Genomic DNA, 21,972 nt, shown 5'->3' with positions numbered 1-21,972 from the left:
AGACACTATTTTTTCGAGTAGAGAAGTTGGCTACTCCTACACGTAAAAAAAATTTCAACTCTGGAATATACACAGTGATCATAATTAATTCTCAAACATCAACTACAAATTATCGTCAAAAACTGTCTTATTTCAAATGGCACACCTGGTATTTCTATATCTCATTGAACGAAAAAATTAATTTCGAAACTATTTTCATAAGGTTTTTCTAAACCTTAACCTGATAGTTTCTCAGCCGTTTTTGACGATTATTTGTAGTTGATGTTTAAGAATTAATGATGATCATTCTGCATATTCCAGAGTTGAAAATTGTTGTATGTATAGGAGTAGCCATCTTGTATACTCGAAAAAAATACTATCTGTATCAGGGCGTAACTAGTTTCTTCATTAATTGCTATTTGAAAAAAACTCCATATTTTCAATTTTTCGCCATTATCTCGTAAAGGTTGCTTCTAAGTTATAAAGTTATCTGAAGAAACTCATCATAATTTGAGCTTGCCATTTCATTTTTGAGGACAAATACAGGGTGTTACATTTAAAAAAGTGTAACTTCGGTCTATATCTTTGTTTTCGAACTGCCTGTATATATGACAATAATTTTAAATTGTGCTTCTGAACACTCTAGACACACCACAAGAGAAGATTTTAAAAATATCTTTATTTTCTCCCTCAAAATGAACGCCGCATCTGTGGTGGGTCACCCGGTATAGTTCAGATGAAAGTTCTAAACTCTAGACTCTAAAACTTTCAGGATTATGGACTTATATGTTTTGCTGATTAACCGTACATTGTTTTTCTATAAATGTTTGTAAGGAACAGCTTGCGTTGAAAAATGATAAAAATGCAGAAAATTGATAGAAGAAGCTCCAATTTTTTTCATCGCATCTCACAGGACTACTGGTTAGAAAAAAACTTGAAGTGTTTGCAACAGATGTGTATTCTCTTTCAGCTACAGTTATATTGTTTTTTACCCCATAAAATTCCGAAAATCGATGATTTTCATTTGATTAATTCGGAAAATCAACTGCCGAAATTCTATAGCCCTTGACCTTTTTTTGCTTGTTAATTCTCTCATGGAAAATACAGTGAGAACAACCTCCACTATTGAAGCAAATAATTTTTTTTATATACATATTTCTGGAACTTCAGTTTAATAAAAAATTTGCCCAAACTTTCATAGTAAGGAAAATATATTACCTTTTACATTCAAATATACCTGAAGTGCCTTGCAGATTTCTTTGTTTCTTACCATTTGTGAGTGAAGGGACAAACTTATAAGATTGCGTAGCGTCTTTTCGATTAGTTTAACAATTAATTCCTGTTGAGTTAGCCGTGACCAGAGCGTCCGAATTGACAGGAAAAATTAACGAATTCAGAAGAGTAAAAGCACGTTATTTTATGGCCCTTATACTATACCAGTGTCCTGTACATGTGTTTCACTTTGTGAATGTGTAATTTTTTTTTCTGGATACGTGGGATATTAGATATGTCATGAAAAAAGGTTTTTTTACAAATCAAATGGCAACACGGATCTCATTAATTTATTTTGTTGTTTCATAGGGTGACTTGGGACAATGCCGAATTGATACAAGCGGCGCATTGGCAGCAAGAAATATGCCGATTTTTCGCAGGATATTATTATTTACGTTATTTCCACAAAGAAATTACCAAAGAATGAAAGAAATCAAAGTTCCTTTGTTTTTTTTAGTTTTTTTACATTTGAGTTGCAATATATTCACCTTCGCTGTAATAGGGGTTTATCATTTAATTTCCTTACCGAATTTCAACTATATAATCACAAATTCTAATTTTTCAAAACTATATACCATCCCAAGTCATCTATTTCATTTGATAGTTGAGAAATCAATAGATTTTAACTTGTGCCCCAAGCCTCCCAACTCGGTGGGTGACTTGGGACAAGTATATTTTAATTTTTTTCAATTTATATCCGAATCCTGAGGCATGGTATACAACTAATCAATAGTCTGAATCATTTAGCATATTTGAACCTCTTTTTCACATGAAAATAGGTCACCGTTTTTGAAATATGACAAATTGAATTTCAAAATCGTTCAAGTCACCCGAATCTTCGGTGGTAGAAAACATTTCTGACAAATATGGATGATCAGAGAAATACAGAGGTTTGACAATCGATGTTAGATTGCGGTATATAGGGTGTCCGGATTGAACGTTCATATATTTCGGGGGGTGATTCTAGAGGTCAAAATATGAAGAAATGAAGAAAACATCAACTTAGGTCCTAAAATGCACCCCACAGATGCTAGAGCTTCTTCAACAAGACCTCTAAAATCCAGTAAACTTACGATAACTTTGTACCATTTTGTCGGATTCGATTGAAATTTCGTACATCATAATTCCCTTAATTCCCTTGAGTTTAGTACATTTAATTGAAACTTTTTGAGATTCTCAGATATATGTGGATCTTGTGTTGACAAATTCTTCATTCACTATCTACTTTACGCACAAATCAGTAATCTGTGATAATATCCCAATTTATAAAGAAGCTTCGACATCGATATCATGTTGGTCAGACATTAATTACGCTGTTATATAGGGTCAAAGACCCTGTTGATATTTTGCATGCACGAAATCGAACAATAATTACTGACATACTGAATAGATCGTTGACAATGCATGCCATTGTATTACCACGGTATGGAGACCCAACATAGAGTGCGTTATTGTTTCCATAGTTGAATTGCAGATAATCCCTCTTATCTTCGTATAATTTCCGGTTTTTTCTTCAAATAACTATGCATTACGATGTGTATTAGATCGGGCTTATCAGTTCGGTTACTGAGGATTTATCTGGAGGTCGATACGGCTCGGTTATCTGATATTAAATTCACTGCAACGACCTTCACAATATTTGCAATGAGGAAAAGAAAATTTTTCAACTATATACCGGGTGGCCCACCCCAGACGCGGTGCGGTGCTCATTTTGAGGGAATAAATGAAGATATTTTGAAAATCATTTCTTGCGACGCTCATTTTGAGGGAGCAAATGAAGATATTTTGAAAATCTTTTCTTGTGGTGTGTGTAGGACGTCCCAGAGCACAATCTAAAATTATTGTCATATAAACAGGGTGTTCGAAAACAAAGATATAGACCAAAGTTACACTTTTTTAAATGTAACATCCTATATTTGACCTCAAAAATGGAATGGCAAGCTCAAGTTATGACGAGTTTCTTCAGATTACTTTATAGCTCAAAAGCACCCTTTACGAGATAATGGCGAAAAATCGAATAGATATACATATGTAGTTTTTTTGAATAGCAATTAATGAAGAAACTATTTACGCCAGCGATACAGACAGAATTTTTTCGAGTAGACAAGTTGGCTACTCCTACATATAAAAGAAAATTTCAACTCTGGAATATACAGAGTGATCATGATTAATTCTCAAACATAAACTACAAATAATCGTCGAAAACTTTCTTATTTCAACTGGCACACCCGGTATTTTTATATCTCGTTGAACGTAAAAATTAAATCTCTTCATAAAATTTTCCTGCATCTAAACCTGATAGTTTCTGAGCAATTTTCGATTTTTAATTAAAAACTAGTAAACCATTTTCGCCATTATCCCGTAAATGGTCCTTCTAAGGTATAAAGTGATCTGAAGAAAATCATCATGAGCTTGCCATTCCATTATTGACGTCAAATACAGAGTGTTACATTTAAAAAAGTGTAACTTTGGTATATATTTTGACCCTGTATATATGACAATAATTATAAATTGTGCTTTTGAACACCCTACACACACCACAAAAAAAGATTTTCAAAATATTTTTAGTTACTCCCTCAAAATGAGCGCCGCGTCTGGGGTGGGCCAACCGGTATATACAGGGTTAGAACTATTTAGAGGCTGACTATAGGAATATCGAAAACCGTTAAAAATAAAGGGCGGCTTGAATTACGAAAAAGTAGTACACCAGTATAATCGCTATATAGGATTATTACTACACACCGAATTTCGTGTAGTTATCTCCAAAAACAAATGAGTTATGGAGAAAAAAATGATAATCTTGATTTTCAGTTTTTTCGAGATATCTCAGGATCCATCAGAGATATTTGGGAACTCTTTACATCCACCCAGTCATCCTTGAATAACGCAACTTTTTCGTAATTTAAGATACCCTGTATTTCTAACGGTTTTCGATATTCCTGTAGTCCCCCTCTAAATAGTTCCAACCCTGTATTATGTTCTAGTGTCTACTTGGAATGAATCCAATAAATCAAAGATGGTTTTCTCTTTGTGGGCTCCGTTATTTGAAAATTGAGTATACATATATATTTGATTCTTGAATAGCGCCAACAATTTACCTCCAAATCAATAAAAAATCAACTGTCATGTGATGAATAGGTGCGCTCGTTTGCATGAAATAAATAAATTCCGAATGTAGTCTTTTGAATAACAAACGCAGAATGCAAATTAGGTACAAGAGACTAGACGTCTGAATTATTCCATCAGAAACTATATGTACACATCCGCCGACTAGATTTGAATCGCGTCTTATGTAAGTGGTAATCGCTCCTATCTTCAAGGATCCTGGCTTCGGCATTCTTCAGGATAAGAATTTTTTGATGGAATAAATTCCGCATCATATCTTCAGTAAATATACAGGGTCTTCGACTCGTACAAATTCTTGAGGTTTGTTTTTTACACCATTTTTTCCGATTCGGCCCTAATAAAAAGATATGACCATTAGAAGTTTTCATAATGAGCTCAGCCACCCTCTAAAAACAAAATGGCAAAGGAAAAAAGTGTTTATTTTGACCTCAAGTATCTACTGTTTGAAATATTTCTACCAGTCAAAGACTCACTCTGTATAAAAGATGGAACATTTGAAGTGTTATTTCGACATTAGTAAAACTACTACACTCTCTTATCAGTCCGGAGAATTCACTACAAGAACATGTATGCCTTCCAGCTTGGGTTTACAAGTGTTCATCATATTTCTCGAGGTACAACGTACCATTACATTTTTTCAGCTGAATTTTAGGCCACCTTGTATATTCTGATTTCGAATAGGTATCTTCGTTGTTCCAAACAATGCTGGTAGTTATAACCTCACTATCTCTGACCTGAAAATAGAGATTTATAGGGTATATTCGGTTAGGATCATTTCTAATGGGAAGCAATTCGGATCAGAATATACAACAAGCCGTCACGTGCAGCGAATGGTTAGTCCCTATTTTGTTGGTAACAATGAGAAATATCACGGAACTAAAACCAGTAATTCGACCTGCCCTTTCAGGGTGTGCTCGATCTACATTTGAAACAATGAACTCTAGTTTTTATCTTGCGATATAGTTTCGATATGCTTCGAAAGCAAAATTTGCTATACAGCTGGTGCTGACGAGGTTTTTATGGGACGAAAAATAATTTCTAGTGTCAATTTCTCTGTAAAAACTGCTTTATATGGGACGATACCAAGTGGCAGTGCAGCCAAAAAAAGTTAACTCTCACAAGCTGTTTCATCAGATAGTTGGGAAGCCCAACAGGGAAACTCAGGATTTACTCGAGAGTGTCGGATTAATATAAGGGGAGATACCTTGGACCCTGTAGAGTACCTCTACAAAAAATTAGACCTGTTCATAGGGGGAATTGTCTAGGACAGCCTGTCAGAATAGTGAGAAGAAACGATCATTGGACATACTCGAGCGTGTCAGATTGAGATGTACGTGGTTGACAATTTAAGGGTGACGAAAATGTGTGGGAGGGCGCCAAACTTGCAAAAAAAAAAACGTCACGTGTACATTCTCGAGCCCGGTGGCTTTTTTCCTATATTGAAGCTAATGATTCAAGAATAACGGACAAAATATAATCTGACAGTTTCAGCAAGCCGAAACAATAAGAAATGGCCAGAAAGGTCACAAAAATCAGTTTTTTTGAATTATCTCCTCCCCTGGGCTTCAAATTGTTTTCGCATTCATTATAAAAGTTGTAGGGCATAAAATTTCCTACAAATTTTGTTCGAAGCAATTTTTTCTACGTTTGAACGTTTTTGAGATATATGGCGATGAATGTACATTAGACTGAGTTTCTTCATTGACCTTGGTCTTTTGCATGTGTGGCTAAGCTCCTCGACCTCATCGCCCTCTAACTTGAAAACGGTTAGGAGTGGGCAAAATTGCTTCAGACAAAAGTTGTATAGAATTTTATTATCTACGACTTTCATGATGAATACAGAAACGATTAGAAGTACAGGAAGGGAGATATTTAAAAAAAAATGCATTGTTATCCTCTTCAAACTGTCAGATTAAGAAACCCCCTCTGATTAGTATCAGATTAATGAGTCAACACGTCTGCAATACCGAGATTAACCATCTGTATGAAAATCTGACACGCTCGAGTATGTAAAAGTAACGATTTTTTTTGCATTGTCAAAGGACCGCTGTGACCTTGCGTCACGTCCGAATTGTCAGTCTCTTGAGATGTAGCTTCCTCTGGGTCCAATTAACATATCCTCTTAAAATCTGACAAGCTCGAAATTTTTTTTTATCATTTCCAACTCTTCCGTACGGCCAGCCCCACCACGCAAACTGTCAGATTGACATGAATTTATTATCAGAGTCACTTAGGGCATATACAGTATCTTAATCTGACACGCTAGAATATGTACACCTGACGATTTTTTTAACATCTTTGAAAACCTGCAGATGCTTTCCCCACCGCTAAAAGTGCTTACATCTTAGAACCTTTTTTTCTTTCTACCGTCTAATCTTCAAAATCTACTAGGTCTCTTACTGTACTCTAGTAAATCCTGATTTAGCATCGTCGGCTCCCCAACTAAGAGAATTAAGTAGAAAATTTACTATACATAATTATAATTTCAAATTTTCTTTTTACAGTTCATTATCAAGCAACAATTTTTTCAACTTGATTTTCTCCTGACGAATTAGTGCAAGGATTTACGCAGAAGCAATCGGTTATTTCAATTTTCAATTGATTTTGTTCCAGAGATTGATTGGGAGTGAAAACCCTAAAAAGTTTCAGAAAATGCAGAGTCCTTCCAGATTGAATTTAAATCTACCTACGTCTTTTCGGCAAGCACCTAAACTCAATGAGTAATAATTTACCAATTTCTGATTTTTTTTGTGGACCATCGGTTCAGATTCATTTCCGTATCGCTTCTCGACCAGGGCAGGAAAACCAGCCTGGAACAGTCACAATAAACTCTACCCGCAAATTGGGATATTTTATCCTGTTGAAGTTTCCTGCGGTAGATTATTCAAGATTGACTATTTTTAAATGTTGCTCGCTGTTTATCTGTCCGAATATCTAACCAGGAGATAAATAACTGGTTCTGCCCGATTATATTCGAAATTTCTATCTGCTCACTAGGAAAAATGAGTGAATAATTTCGTACACTCGGAAAATTTGGGGGAGGAAAATTCGTCCCAATAAATCGGGTTTGTTTCCTCATCGAGGAAAAATCGAAATCTAGGATATATCGGGGTCATGGAAGGAATTAATCGAGATTATTGTACTGGTAGCACAATTAAGTTTTAGATGTGAGGTTGTAAGGGGCTGTCCGGAGAGTTGAAAATGTTAAAAAAAATTTTTGGAGCCTGTCAGATTTTTGAATGATATGTTAATTGGACCCAAAGGAAGCTACTTTTCAAGAGACTGCCGGTTCGAACGTGACGCAAGGTCACAGCGGTTCTTTGAAAATGCAAAAAAAATCGTTACTTGTACATACTCGAGCGTGTTAGATTAGCTACATAGCTACATAGATACAGCTGGTTGATCTCGGTGTTGCAGACGTGTTGACCCATTAATCTGATATTAATCAAAGGGGGTTTTCTTAATCTGACACTTTGAAGGCATTTTTTTTAAATATCTCTCTTTCTGTACATCTAGTAGTTTCTATATTCATTATGAAAGTTGTAGACAATAAAATTCTATATAACTTTAGTCTGAAGCAATTTTTCATACCCTCAACAGTTTTCGAGTTAGAGGGTGATGAGTGCGAGGAGCTTAGCCACACATGCGAAAGGCCAAGGTCAATGTAAAAACCCAGTCTAACGTATATTTATAGTCATATATCTCAAAAACGTTCGAACGTATAAAAAATTGCTTCGGACAAAATTTGTAGAAAATGTTATGCTCCACAACTCTTATAATGGATGTGAAAACAATTTGCCCATGATAGCAGATAATTCAGAACACTGATTTTTGTGACATTTATGGCCAGTTTTTATTGTTTCGACTTGCTGAAACTGTCAGATTATATTTTTCCGTATTGTTGAATCATTAGCTTCAATATAAGAAAAAAGCCACCGTGTTCGAGAATGTACACGTGACTTTTTTTTGCAAATTTGGCGCCCTCCCACACATTTTCGTCATGCTTAAATTGTCAGATTAAGAGTATATACACTTTTCAACATGTAATTAACCTCATATATCTTAATCTAACTCGCTCGAGTATGTACAGGGTGGGCAAATTTCGATGTTTTAGCACTACAGCTTTTAAACCAGTGGAGATTGACAAAATCTGATACCCCATTCTCGGTCTCTTTTTGTGAGAAACTAATAATAGTAGTAGTCATTTTTGGCCACCTTCTTTTGTTTTCGATTTATAAGCGAAAATTGGAAAAATGGCGATTTCGAAATAAATTTATATCTCCGCTAATACTGATGATAGAGCTCTGAAATTAAAACATTATAGAGGCACTTTTTTAAGTAGTATCCAGTGGCATGCTTACCTTTTTAGCAGGATTCTTAATGACGAAGCTATGACCCAAAGTTCATTTCAATGTTTTTTTAAAGGAGAACATTAGATTTCTGTGCGATTTTTTGAAAGCTTTATTCTTACTGATTTCAAAAATATATAACATCATATGGTTTGTATCAATATAAATAATAAAAAATGGTCAAAAACCTTTTTTCTCAATATTTCTATGGTTTCAACTTTTGATGAGAAAAGAAGAATGTAGCATCTTATGATTACCACAGTTGCCTTCTATTAGTCCTTTCATTTCTATGCTCCTTACTCAATTTCTTCAAGATTCAAATTTTGTGAAAATTGGTAAAAAGCACAGAAAGAATGACATTGCCGAAAGGAGACTGCTCTTGTTATAGGAAGCTCTATTTTTCTGTGCTCGTCAAAAGTTGAAACCATAGAAATATTGAGAAAATAGGTTTTTGACTATTTTCTATTATTTATCTTGATACAAATTATATGATGTTATATATTTTTGAAATCAGTAAAAATTAAGCTTTCAAAAAATCGCACAGAAATCTAATGTTCTCATTTAAAAAAACATAACTTCGGGTCATAGCTTCGTAATTAAAAATCCTGCTAAAAAGGAAAGCACGCCACTGGATTCTACTTAAAAAAGTGCCTGTATAATGTTTTGATTTCAGAGCTCTATCGTCAGTATTAGCGGAGATATAAATTAATTTCGAAATCGCCATTTTTCCAATTTTCGCTTATAACTCGAAAACAAAAGAAAGTGGCCAAAAATGACTACTACTCTTGTTAGTTTCTCAGAAAAAGAGACCGAGAATGGGTTTCAGATTTTGTCTATCTCCACTGGTTTAAAAGCTGTAGTGCTAAAACATCCAAATTTGCCCACCCTGTACAATGATAGTTTTTTTTTACTATTCTTACGGGCTGTGCTAGACAATTCCCCCTATATACAGATCTAATTTTTGGTAGAGGTACTCTACATGGTCCAAGGTATCTCCCCTTATATTAATCTGACACGCACGAGTAAATCCCGAATTTTCCTCTTGGGCTCGCCAACTAGAAAGGATATTGTTGTTTTTTCAATAATTGCATAATTCTATATTATCTAATATTTTTTCAATTACATAAACTCATGAAGTTTAATATATAGAATCGTATTCTGGCTCATTGTCAAGCTAATTTTCATCCATCATTCTTCTCCAAGAATACAGTGTTATCCAAGGAAAATTTAACACCTCGATTTTCCGGCATTAAAATGAAAATGTGGAAAATCGCTTGGGTGAACACCTTTTCGTCTCTTTGCACCCCCGTAACTGCAACCCCCTAACTGAGGTGAGCACAACCCTTTAATTTTGAATGGGGATAAGAGTTGCTGCTTTACCTCATGCTGAAAACCTTATCGAGTACTACCTATCTGATCCTGAAATTTCGCTTAAAAATTTACATGAAAGATAAAATAGTGGGAGAGTGTACTTACTTTTGTGATTAGTTTATTAAATACTGGAAATGTGCACCATTCACTCCCATGCAGTCAAATAAGCTCTCCTGAAAACCTTCACGTTCATTACTCAAGTTTTCTGGTGTAATTTGACGGCATTCATTAATGCCGTCATCATCGCAAATCATCCAGTCACTCAGGCTGGGTATCGTAAATCTTGGATTTCAGGATTTCAGGCCCATAGAAAAAAGTCCAATGGAGCCAAATCAGGTGATCTGGGTGGCCACTCAATATGTCCCCTTCTTCCAGTCCAGGCGTGAGAAGAATTTTCACCTGAGAACTGACGCACTTGTTTAATCGAATGCCAATGGAACTGTTCGTCAATGATCCAGAACTGGTAGACCACGTGCTTTAACAACACTAGATATCCGTTTCGTCATTAGTCTCTACCTTTTCCATCTTTCTGACAACCTTCTGCAAATGGATCTTGAATTAAAATTTAATATGTATTTATGGCCTTCCTGATGTAAAAGTCAAATAAATTCTAAACTCAACTAATGAGCTCAGAGGAAACCGAACTCAACTAATAGATTCACCAACTTATTTGCGAGCACTCAGCCAATTGGTTTAATAGTTTTTCCTGGAAATTTATGGAAAAACTCGGTTCATTTTGTTATATCGGATTCGTTTCTCCTATTCTCTTCTACCGAAAAATAAATAATTGTTTTTTAGCCTGGTCACTTTTCGATTCATCTCCAAGACATCATCGGAATAATAATCATTCTCTTCCTTATCGGGACCAGCTTGCCTTGAACCGCGATGAAGTTCATTAATCCAATGGCCCCAGGTATATGTCTCGGGAAATGTCATCAATGATAATATGTAGTGTATCAAAAACAGTGCAAATTTCACACGTTGATATATATTTATTTCAGGAGACTCTTCTTCATATGTCCACATTTCATTTTTCATCTTATTGCATTAAAAATTGAAATACTATACACAGGGTGTCCTGGATACCATGGGAAACATTTTAATGAGAGATATTGAACACGCCATATGATCTAGTAGTTCTAGATTCTGATTTACAGGGTGTTTTTCAAATATGAATGAAAATTAAAACCACTCTATCTCCTGAACGGAATCACTAGTTTATCCGAGATTTGGAATTAGGATAGACAGTTCTTAAAAGTTCACGAGATCACCCTGTACAATGAATTTCCTGATTTCTTCAAATCTTCGTGAACTATAAGATTCACTTATTCAATTCGCCAAATATGTATAACGAAGTGATTTTAAATCTTTATGAATTGAATATTCATTATAGAACGTTAACTTCATCCTTTGATCGAATATGTACATCAGTTTTCAGTTTTCTGACTCAAGATGGGTCTAAACATTTTTTTTTTAGTCATTCAATCAGCCAGAATAAACCGTGATAAATATGAAATAGATAAAAAAATGTTAGAACACTTAGATACTACATATGTACCCACATATGTGGGTTTTTCGTGATCCTCTGGGTGTTCTCTATCTCCAATTAAAATATACATAGGATATTTCCTATCTTATCCGGGTCACCCTGTATTATAACATTTGAATTCGTAACCCTTATCTGATAATAATTCTGGTTGAAAAAGAAGCAAAGGACATTAAATTGAATTGATTTCCTTCAAGATTTATTTGTAAGCCCTCTCCGTCTAAAAAAAATGAAAATGCCTTCCCTGTATACGAGTATGATATACGTGACTTACGCAGCTTTCCTCTCATTCTCAATGAACACAGAGATCGGAATGAATCGATAATTTATAAATTTTCACGGAATAATCGCAGTATTGATTGATAAATTTCGCCACTTATTTTCGAACTTCCGAGTTTTTTCGATAATGAAACCAATATCTCGTAATAATAATCTCATTTACGGCCTGAATATTATCGCTAATTTATTCAAATCAGTTACTAGCAGGAATTCGAAAACTACGATTGATATCATGACAATTCGATGCAAATCATTATTCAGTAGTGAGATTGGGGAGCTAAATTTTAGAACATTGGTGAGTGGAAGTACGCTATTACCAAATTCTCGAATGAAGAAAAAAATTGACATTTCGAAAATTCACTATACAGTGTGGGCAAAATTCGTTGTCTACTTAGGGGACCTCGAGAACTATAACAGCTAGAAGAAAACGGATGAAACAAGAGAAACAAAGGGTGGTAAAAACCGCAGTCTTCAACGATTTTTCGTTTTTGAGTTATAAGCAAAAAATAAGATTTTGATTTTTTCGAAAAGTTCTCATATTTTTTTCGTTTTTGATGATACATCTGAAACTTGTACCTTCTAAAAGCAGTTTTTTCGTAGAATCCAATGACGAGCTCAAAATATGTTTTCATGTCGAATCTCTCTGTCGTTTTTTTAAATGCACACTTTTATTGAATATGTTATTTTTTAATTGGAAAAAAATCCAATAACCATCCAGATAACACATTTCCGAGCTCTTTTTCAAAGAAACAAAAAATGGAGAAAACTGTGGCCTCCTAAGATTCTTCGATTTTGAGTTATTAGCAAAAAATTAGATTTTGACGATTTCGAAGTTCTAATAACTTGTTTGTTTTCGATGGTACAGAGTACAGATCTGAAACTTGAACCTTCCACAGGCACTTTTTACGTAGAATCCACTGACGAGCTCAAAATATGTTTTCATTTCGATTCATCAGGCGAACTGTCGTTTTTTGAAGTGCACAATTTTATTGAATATGTTATTTTTGGATTGGAAAAAAATCTTTTTTACAGTAGATTCTACGTATAAAAGTGCCTAAGAAGGTTCAAGTTTCAGATCTGTCACTTCATAGACAAAAAAGTTATGAGAACTTTTCCGAATCGTCAAATTGTCATTTTTTGCTAATAATTCAAAAACGAAGAATCGTAGGAGGCTACGGTTTTCACCATTCTTTATTTCTCTGAAAAAGAGCTCGGAAATGTGTCATCTTTTTTCTTCTACCTCTAATAGTTCTCGAGATGACAACTCAAAATGGCTCTATTTTTTTATCAGGGCCGAATCGGAAAAATGGTGTAGGAAAAAAGTGTTCCTTTTGACCTCAAGAATCTACTGTTGAAATATTTGTATGAGTCAAAGACTCACCGTGTATATATCTTTGAAAAGCTATTTTTCATGTATAACATGATTTCAAAAAAGGAACCATCCGTATTTAAAATAAATATTTATTATAATTTTTTTCCACCCTTAGTACTAGACATTAAATAACGTTTAATATAGTATCGTATTCCCAGTAAAAAGTGCAGGAAAATGTTTATAAGTATGATTTATAGATATTAAAATAATAGAGTTATGGCACATTTTTTAAATTGACAAAATACCAAAATTTTGTTATATCTTCAAGACGAATCAAGATATCATGAAGCGGTTTCCACTAATGGTTTTTTTCACAAAAATCGAGCCCAGGACTCGTTCAACGTTTTTACCTATCTAGTCTAGAAGTACCAGAATAAGCCAAAATCAAGCAATGTGGGATACCCATAATATAAAATTGATGTACCTAAAGGTATTAAAACTTTTTAAATCTTCAACTAACGACATGTTATGGCTATTTAAACTCCACAATAGAATCGATATCGATGCAATAATAACTGGCACATAAATTCCCTTCATCCAACATCCAGGGTAGCTTCTGATCTCCGGACGGTTTCCACAGCAACAAAACAAGATGCCCCTGTTTCCTTTTTTGTTCTTAGATAAAGGTGACCTTCACCCTTCGGAAATTTTCCTTCCATGCTTCATTCGTCATAAATGGATAACCTGCACATTTCATTATTCAATCAAGTTAGATAAACAGGATGTTCTAACTAATACATGAAACCCTGGATATCCAGTCACAGAATTGATTATTTTCATATCGTCAATTTTGGTTTGAATTATTGATATCCTGCAAAAGTGCGTTAGGCTTCCATAGCTGTCAAACCAGACGTTTTAGGAATTTAGTTGAGAAGCTTTCCCTTTGTACTTTCTATTCTGCATCTCAGGAAATTATTTTCTAATATACAGGGTGTTCCCAAATAAAATTATTCAACAAATGAGTACTTTTTTAAATGGAACACCCCTTATATTTGTGCATATTTTCAATTCTCTTAAATACCTCTACCATGATGCAAAATATTAGGGATATTTTTCCATCGGTACGGATCTTATTCAGAAAAAACTGCAAAATTTCGACAAAACCGTAGTTCGGTAAAAGCCCTTTATCGATTTCCAGAAACGATAGAAACATGAATTTGATTAGGATTTCTTTTGCCTAGTCATCGTTCCTAAATGATCAACCTCTCTTATACAGGGTGTCCGTTATCAATGTCCAAATATGAAGAATTTCAAATTTTTTTATCTCGATTTTTTCAAATGTAACACCCTGTATTTTTTTCCATGATGATGTACACAGTTTAAAACCTTACATAACCAAACGCTATTTTCACTCCTGCGTCCAGCAGGCACAAAAATGAAGTAAAATTTTATTTAAATATTGGATATAAAAACAAACGGGCGTTGAAAAAGACAAAGAAAAATTGTGTTAATCCATTTCATGAATAATAATTTTTTTTGGATGCCGATAAAACTCTGTAATCGTTAGAATACACAAGTTACCAATAATACCTATGTATGTGTTACTTATTCGGACAAACATTATAATTTTCATGTTGAACTTCAAGGATTATGATTTTGGAAGGGTTCAAAAGTTTTTCGAAAATTGGTCATTCAGTTTGGTTTCATTGTGTGACTCATTTAAAATATCCGTTAATTATTATGTTCATTATTCCTGAAATTTTTGGTTGAAATGTCATTTTTCGTGTCTGCTGCACACAGCAGTGAAAATATTCCTAAGGTTACTTCTGAAAGAATGTAAGGTTTTAAACTGTGTACATCATCATGGAAAAAATACAGGGTGTTACATTTGAAAAAATCGATAAAAAATATGTAATTTGAAATTCTTCATATTTGGACATTGATAACGGACACCCTGTATAAGAGAGATTGATCATTTAGGAACGATGACTAGACAAATACTCAAGTTAAAAGAAATCCTGATAAAATTCATGTTTTTATCGCTTCTGGAAATCGGTAAAGAGCTTTTTCCGAACGACTGTTTCGTTGTTTTGTTGCAGTTTTTTCTGAATAAGATCCGTACCCTTGGAAAAATATCCCTAATTTTCTGCATCATGGTAGAGGTATTGAAGAGCATTGAAAATATGCAAAAATATAAGGGGTGTTCCATTCAAAAAATCACTCATTTGCTGAATAATTTTATTTGGGAACACCCTGTATATTAGAAAATAATTTCCTGAGATGCAGAATTGAAAGTACAAAGGGAATGCTTTTCAAATAAATTCCTAAAACGTCTGGTTTGGCAGCTATGGAAGCCTAACGCACTATTGCAGGACCCTGTATAAATCATTAACAAATGATTCGTGATAGATCTAGCTGCTGTGACATCGACCAAATACGATATATTCTTCAGTAATTTCTTTAGATGATGCCTCCCCAAACCAGGGGCGGATTTGCCTTGAGGAAAATTAAGGACCAAAGAATTCCTTCATGATTAAAAGAAATAACTCAATTTGACTGAATTCAACATTCTTTTGGCCAAGGTCAAGACTGCAAATCCGCCGCTGAACCACCAACGAAAAGAGTTGTTGGCATCATGAAATGTTCGCTATACCGTTGACCCCGTTCTAGCCGCATCAAGAAGAAGAAGGAATTTCGTCGTGCAGTTAATTGTATTAGCCGATCTTGTGCGACGGTTGTAGCTCTGTATGTTTTCCCGAATATCCACTTCAATTTTGACCAGAGAATATAAGAGTCGAGTCCCCCCAAATCCCCTATTTCAAAATTTTAGCGGGATCATGTTGGATAGTGATGTTTGCGGTAAAACCAAAGTTTGGAAAAGCTAGAATGTTGTAACAGCTTTAAAACCAAGAACTTCAATATCGGATTCCTGGTGCATCGAGATAAAGCCAAAGTATCGGAAGATTTAGCACATCCCATTTCACTGATGGCAAAGCCAGTGAAGCCATTCCTTGTTGAAATCATTCACATGATCCTCAATTCAAATAAAGACAGGAATCTGTCGGAACATCTCAGTCGAAGAAAAACATAGGAACATATATATTTCTACAGCTAACAGAAAAACATGCCGCTTACTCTTGTTTGTTTCACACCAGCAACACCAGAGTGTGTAAACTTCTTGTGCAAACCCGACTTATGGAACGAAGTGACCTTGCTAGGTCACTGTTGGTCGTTATTTATGGTTCTCTTGTATAACACAATGGCATTAACTGTTTTAGAGCTGCGCAGTCATTTTTATGTCATTTCTTCTCGGAAGAGATTTACGAGAATGTAATCTGCTAGAATGGCTATTGTATTGCCTTACGTATATAGTGAAATATTATATCTTACAGAGCGATAATAATGGTAGATATATTTGGTTACCTAAAGCAGGTACGCCTGAACTGAAATTAAGTGTGGATAAAAATGAATCATGTAAATTATAGCGGGTTTCGGAGAACTCGATAAATGATAAGACGTCAAAGGTGGGTATTAATGTACTGCATTACGCCAGAAAATTCATTATGCGATATTATTATCATCTGGCTTACGATTGAATAATGGTTGATACTACTTTCGAGGCTTAATCTCTTCCAGCTTTGTACACTGAGATTGAGACAGCAACGGCTTTTTCCTACAGGTGTTACTACAGGCCATGTACTGGATAGATAGAGAAAATCTTTTTTCAAGTTCGATTCACTGATTGATGCTTTTGAAGAGTTATCGAAAACCTGTCTTCTGAATTGATGAATTATATGGAGTAGAAACCACAATTGAAAAAATGAACATGTAAATCATACGTGAACTTCACGCACCTGAAGATGTTATTGTGAAAGCGAAATACTCATTTTTGCGAAAATCATACAATTTGTTTTTAGTTCAATTATGGATTTTCATGAAGTATCGGCCACATCAATTCAAAACACAAACATGCGTCTCTCCAAATGATTTGTATGTACAGGGTGGGCAAAATTCGATGGGATTGAATGGCTGCTCTGTAACCATAAAAGCTAGGGAAAAATGGATGACACGTTTCCTACCTGAATTCTCAAAAGATGGAATATCTTCTTTTGTTTTCAAGTTATAAGTGAAAACTTATTTTTCGAATCTTTGAGTTGGTTGCGCTATTTCGTAGTTTCAGTGATTTCTAAAAAGAGATGTAACATTCTATAACCCCATTCACTTTTATTTTAGCACTCGGTTGTCCATGGAAATTTGACACATTTCACTCTGTATAGTACGAAAATGTGGGGTTATAAAGCTTGTCAAAACATTTTTGGGTTTTAAATCAACGCTATGTTGCCCGTTCTACGTAAATGTTTCTGTTATTACGTATTTCATCACAATGTCGAGTCTCTTCGGGAAATATGTGACGAACATAATTGAAGTTTATACAAACTGATTGAAGGTATACCAAATCTAGTTATTTGCATGGAAAATACAAGAGATCAGTATAATATAATAATATGCACTAGCTTGAGGAGAGGTAATGTTCGTTATCTTCTTTGGCTTAAGTTTGAATACGTTACATCAGTTGTAGATTTCAAAAATATTAAACCGAAGATGAAATGCATATGTGATGCAGTGGTTGGGAATAGCTATCTCCCGAAGGAATTAACAGATAATAATTACAAGAATGTTAAATTCTTCAACAAAAATCATCTTGCATCAATATAAGTAAAAAGAATTAAAGGAAGTTTCAAGACAAGATGAACTTCATCTTCGAACAAAAATTTCACATGAATAAACAATTAACAGGACAATTGGCTCGTATTTGTGGCTGTTCATCTTAATACATTGATATAATAATAATTAGGTATTAATTGGTACCTTAAGACATTTACAATGTATTGGACAAAATGAAAAATCAATTTTTGGAACTTATTCTACGATGACATTCATCGAAAATCCTGTAGTAAACTTTTCGCATTAATTCACTCAAACATAAAATTCTCAAATGCCACCACTTTTTTGGGTCTCACAATAGAAGGAAATTCTTTGTCATCCTCTTCATTCACAATCTTTCTGATTGTATAAATATTCAGCTGAAATATATGTCGTTTAGATTCAGATGAAACATTATATAAATTCTCTTACATTGAATATGTTCGCTACCGTCTGACGTATTGTGGATTTTAGAATATCAGGGTATAACTATTTGAGTGAGCGGACCTGAATTCTAAATAGCACTTCCTGAAACCCTGTACCTTTTTTCAATCACTTTCGGCATTTTCGTAATAAAAATTGATATTAGTTGTGGCAACGGCGTTATGACATTAACGGCATTTCATGAGTGCCAACCTTACTCCGTTGTAGTTACAAAAACTTGAGAAAATTATTTCATGGCCAACTGCTAAAATAAATATGAATGGAGTATATACATACACTTTTCCATGTAGAATTCACAAGATATCTTTTTATCAGGATTGAATCGGAAAAATAGTATGGGAAAAAATAGTGTCTTTCGACCTCAAGAATCTACGGTTAGAATATTTGTACGAGTCAAAGATTCACCTTGTATAGTACTAGAAGTAGGTTCTTGGATATTTGGTGAATTTGAAAGATCTGAAGTATGCGATAGATTAAGAAAAGTAATAGGGCTATTAATTGCAAACTAATTGATGAATCGTTTGCGTTAATATTCAAATTGTAATGTGATAATAAGGCTAAACTTAACCACATACAATGAAAATTGAAATTGTTCTGGTGTACATCATCATTAATTTTGAATGAGAAATCGTTCGTTGAATTCAGTACCTAACTCATTATAATGATTAACACTGTTCGTTACTTCAAGAATGAAATCTCATTGATTCAACGAAGGGACTTCTGGCTTTAATGAATATTTTCATTATCTTGTTGGACGAGCGTAATTTATTTTTAAGAGGCGTCCGATCATGGTGATGTTTATGGACGATATTTGAAGTCTCTCATGTTACAGTGTCATATTATTATTCTTTCCTACTCATTGGAGAGGGATTAAGAGAAGAATTGATAAGTTTCTGACGATCGTGTATATTTTTCGAAATCTCAATCTCCAAGTAGGTAATGAAAAGGGTTTTATATCGAATTACATAATGCTATTAGCGAAAAATATCTTCCAATTGAAATACACTCGAATTCATCGAATCATTCCTAAGTATAAGTACATAAATTTGAAAGCAGAGTAAACACATTTATTGGCTTTAGATAAAATTATCAGCATGAAACAAATATTTTATAATTGAGTATTCGAAATCGAATTGTTTGCTAGAAATACTTCCTAGTACTTGATGATTGTTGTATATAGTATCCATATATCAGGTAATTAATTCAAGTTCATAATCAATTACACATATTGAATCACTCGTGTTGAAACAAAGTTCAATGGATACTTTCACAAATATCTCGAGCCGATTCGACATCTACTGCCTTGTAGATAACGATTCAACCAAATCTACTATACTATTTGGTTACTGAAAATTTGGAATTAACAGAATAAATTATTTTAATCATATGGTAACGAATTAAATTTTTCGCATTGGAACTACACAAAACCATTGAAAGGATTTTGCTATGTAATATTTCTTCTTACTTTAATATACAGAATGTATTAAAAGTTACTGAATATGAATTTTCTTTGCAGATAAGAACGGAGCCAAAATTCAGCATATTAAAAGGTGAGCTACTTAGTTTTTCATTTACTATCTGAACTATGTACAGGGTGGGCAAAATTGGTTGTCTACTGAGGGTATCTCGTGAACTATAAGAGCTAGAAGAAAACGAATCACACATTTCTCTTTTCCAGAAAAACAAAGAATGGTGAAAACCGTAGCCTCCTATGATTCTTCGTTTTGGAGTTATTAGCAAAAAATGGGATTTTGACGATTTCGGAAAGGTCTTATAACTTTTTTGTCTTTGAAGTTACAGATCTGAAACTTGAACCTTCTTAGGCACACTTATACGTAAAATCTACTGATAAAAGGTTTCTTTCCAATTCAAAAATAACAAATTCAATAAAAGTTTGCATTTAAAAAAACGTTCGCCTAATAATTCGAAATGAAAAAATGTATTGAGCTCTACAGTGGATTCTACGTAAAAAAGTGCCTGTAAAAGGTTCAGGTTTTAGATCTGTAACTTCAATGACAAAAAAGTTATGAAAACTTTTCGAAATCGTCAACATATTATTTTTGCTAATAACTCGAAAACGAAGAATCGTAGGAGGCTACGGTTTTCACTATTCTTTGTTTCTCTGAAAAAGAGCTCGGAAATCTGTTTTCTTCTAGCTCTTATAGTTCTCGCGATTCCCTCAGTAGACAACGAATTTTGCCCACCCTGTATAGAGGAGGAGTTTTTGACTCTTACAAATAATTCAACAGTAGATTCTTAACGTCAAAAGAAATACTTTTTTCCTTTAACATTTTTTCCGAATCAGCTCGGCATAAAAGATACAGGCTGTTGAAAAAAATGTTATTTTTAGTTCTATCTCACAAACGGTTTTATCGAAAGAAGTAAATTTCGGAGTATAGTTTTTTATTCATTCGATGAATCTTTTTCGAACTCAAGATATCACCCACGTCTTGCAGTTTTCTCATTATGACCATTTCGTATTATAAATATACCAAAAATTCAAAGAACCCAACTCTTGAAACTAAGTTGAGCGCTGTCTGATGAATATTTAAACGTTTTGTGAAATAAAAGCATTCTTCATATTTCCTCGTATCATGCGCCGTTTTCGAGTACCTAATTTGTTGTTCAAAAATTAAAAAGTATGTACATATTTGTGAAATTCGTCTGTTTAAAAGATCCACAGATGTGTAGGTACTGTCACATATTTAGCTAGTTATTCTGAAGGAAATTTTGTTTTTCCAGGGGTGGTACAGCTCATTATTAAAACTTGAAATGGCTATATCTTTTTATCAGGGCCGAATTAGAAAAAAATGGTACAGGAAAAAAGCGTTTCTTTTGACCACAAAAATCTACTGTTGAAATATTTTTACGAATCGAAGACTCACCCTGTATATATTTTGAGGTATTTTATTGTAATTGTCATCTTCTCCAGTGAGAGGACCGCTCTCCAAAATACCTTGTCAATGTGAGCAGGGCCGGACTTGCTTCCTGGGCAAGAATTTGCTCGGAGCTACCTATTTTTTTCCAAGACATAAAACCTCGGTACAATTTTTTTCTGTGACACGAAGAGCACCAAGAAACATAATAGAAATAAAGAATGAACATTATAACTAACCAGCGACTAATTGTGAAAAGCATGTACTTTTACCTGAAATTGTGAATAGGTCTCAATCATTGAGGTAATAATCTATGAATTTCGAAGAAACTGAACCTATATCTAGAAAAAATCAGCTTCAATTTAAGGAAAATATTTCAGAATTTCAGGTTTGAAAATGGGTCTTATATATGAAAATCTTGACGTCAAATTGCTTTTCCATCGTATGAATACTCAACCACATATAGATAATAATCAATTAGGTTAGGTTAGGTAAGCTATGGTTAGGTTAGGTTAGATTTGGATGTCCACTTTCACCTTAAATTGTGAAGTCTCAATTTACGCCTAGAAAAAATCTGCTTCCATCATTGCAGCATGTGTCTAAACCTTTGTATACTAAGTGACACAGAAAACGGTATGTGTGTGAGAATTTATTAAACAATTTTTTTCATTGTTTATGACCTCAAAAACTTCTTGAGGTATCTCATCCCAGGCA

The sequence above is a fragment of the Coccinella septempunctata genome, chromosome 1, assembly GCF_907165205.1.
Source record: "Coccinella septempunctata chromosome 1, icCocSept1.1, whole genome shotgun sequence".
Classification (NCBI taxonomy): Eukaryota; Metazoa; Arthropoda; class Insecta; order Coleoptera; family Coccinellidae; genus Coccinella; species Coccinella septempunctata.
The sequence above is the reverse complement of the archived record's forward strand: the minus strand, read 5'-3'. Positions refer to the sequence as shown.